The sequence below is a fragment of the Hoplias malabaricus genome, chromosome 13, assembly GCF_029633855.1.
Source record: "Hoplias malabaricus isolate fHopMal1 chromosome 13, fHopMal1.hap1, whole genome shotgun sequence".
Lineage (NCBI taxonomy): Eukaryota > Metazoa > Chordata > Actinopteri > Characiformes > Erythrinidae > Hoplias > Hoplias malabaricus.
Window position 1 is genome coordinate 28848817 of NC_089812.1, and position 2500 is coordinate 28851316.

Genomic DNA, 2500 nt, shown 5'->3' on the forward strand with positions numbered 1-2500 from the left:
ACTGCTCTGCCATGGATTTTGATGTCTGAAAAACCATGGGAACCAAAGGTCAGCTCGGGTTCAGAAACACCAAGCACAGGCGATGAGTGTTGAACCACTTGGGTGTAGAAAGGTGAAAAATTTGATTAAGCAACCGTAACAACAGAACTACCGTGGATAGTGAAGTCTGAAACTTGCTTGTACTTTTAGAATTTTTTTCATATTGAACAGAACCATATAAGAATATTAAAATTAACAGAGCTAATCTCACATTATGTATTATATCTACATTCATTCCTTCATTATCTGTAACCGCTTATCCGGTTAAGGGTCACGGTGGGTCCAGAGCCTACCCGGAATCTCTGGGTGCAAGACAGGAATACACCCTGGAGGGGGCGCCAGTCCTTCACAGGGCGACACACACACACACACATTTGCTCACACACTTGCACCTATGGTCACTTTTTTGAGTCACCAATCGGATTGGTGTTTTCGGATTGTGAGAGGAAACCGGAGCACCCGGAGGAAACCCACGCGGACACAGGGAGAACACACCAAACTCCTCACAGACAGTCACCCGGAGGAAACCCACGCGGACACAGGGAGAACACACCACACTCCTCACAGACAGTCACCCGGAGGAAACCCACGCGGACACAGGGAGAACACACCACACTCCTCACAGACAGTCACCCAGAGGAAACCCACGCGGACACACGGAGAACACACCAAATTCCTCACAGACTGTCACCCGGAGGAAACCCATGTGGACACAGGGAGAACACACCACACTCCTCACAGACAGTCACCCGGAGGAAACCCACGCGGACACAGAGAGAACACACCAAACTCTTCACAGACTGTCACCCGGAGGAAACCCATGTGGACACAGGGAGAACACACCACACTCCTCACAGACAGTCACCCGGAGGAAACCCACGCGGACACAGAGAGAACACACCAAACTCCTCACAGACAGTCACCCGGAGGAAACCCACGCGGACACGGGGAGAACACACCACACTCCTCACAGACAGTCACCCAGAGGAAACCCACGCGGACACAGAGAGAACACACCAAACTCCTCACAGACAGTCACCCGGAGGAAACCCACACGGACACAGAGAGAACACACCAAACTCCTCACAGACAGTCACCCGGAGCAGGAATTGAACCCACAAACTCCAGGTCCCTAGATCTGTGTGACAGTGACACTACCTGCTGCACCACTGTGCCACCGTGCCATGCATTGCATAGTTATATCATAATAACTTTTGCAATCCCTCCTCTGTGCTATAAAAACCCTGGCTGCTAGCGTAGCCACTTTTACACTTTTACAGGTTACAGATATGATCTGGCTTCCTTACAGTAACATTTAATATCTGCCTTCATTCTCCAAAATCCCGCTGATGGACAAATCAGAAACACATTTTAAAGACCCCTCATCAAAGACCTTATGTTTTTACATATTCTCCTCCCACATTCAGGATACATCATCAAAACAAGAAAAACTCACACTGGGGAAGTGTGGAGTTAGCAATGTAACAGATGTAGCACTGGTGTCATTTTTCATATTGGCTGGAGTGCCTGAGTCCTTTATCAGATGAACATACTCCAAGCTTGAGCACCCTTCTTCACACTACATGTTTTGTAGTTGTCTAGGAGACGACCCTAGGTGGAATTTTTTCAATGTGCATTTTAACACTTAATTTTTGGTTCTGTTGCTTTATATTAGTTTTTCTCTAATATGTGGAACTCAGCAAAACACGGTGCCCCCACCCCTCATTGGGACGGAGGGGGCCCAACTCATGCTTCGTCTAAGACACATTAGATGAACCCACCAGTGCTTTTTAAACTGCCGCTAACGCAACACCACTGAACAGCTGCACATCAGCTGCTCCCAGAGCAGAGGGATGGAGGGAGAGGGGGAGCCGTCCTATCGGACCAGAATGTGAGGCCAATCATGCTCTCTAGGAACGCTGGCCTTGGACAACTGAGGCATCACTGGGAATTGAACTTGTGATCTTCTGATGATTGCATCAGGGCTTAGTCTGCGATTCAGGAGTCCCATACGCCACATTTTTAAAGATTGTTCCCTGCAGAGGATCTGCACAAAAGCTGTGGCATATGAACCTCCATTTTAAAAACTGCATTTGCCTCATAGCACCATAAGGGAGAAACCAGGGGCACCACACTTGACCTCTGTATTTGTGTACATGTGTATGTGTGTGGTTGTGTGTGTGTCAGGAGCAGGACTTATAGCTGTCTTGAGGATTGTAAGGCCATGTATAAGGTCTCTGAGTGTTGGTGTGTGGCCCATTAACACTGTAGTCAGGCCAGTCAGGCTGACACAGCTGCAAACCGGATCCTCGCTGCTGTTCCTGCACACGCCCTGCTTTTACAGACCCTCACAGCACAGTGAGAGCCCCATTAATAACCCCTGACCCCCTGAGGGTGCAGCAGGAGATACACTCAACTTCCTTTGCGGAGGAGGCATTGAATACTTACAGCATTGTACAGT

General features: G+C 48.8%; 1 protein-coding gene across 1 annotated transcript in view; it reads left to right on the top strand.

The window, feature by feature from the left end:
- Positions 1–2500, top strand: part of ngfra (nerve growth factor receptor a (TNFR superfamily, member 16)) — a 40798-nt gene that overhangs the window by 3429 nt on the left and 34869 nt on the right. The window lies entirely within an intron of this gene.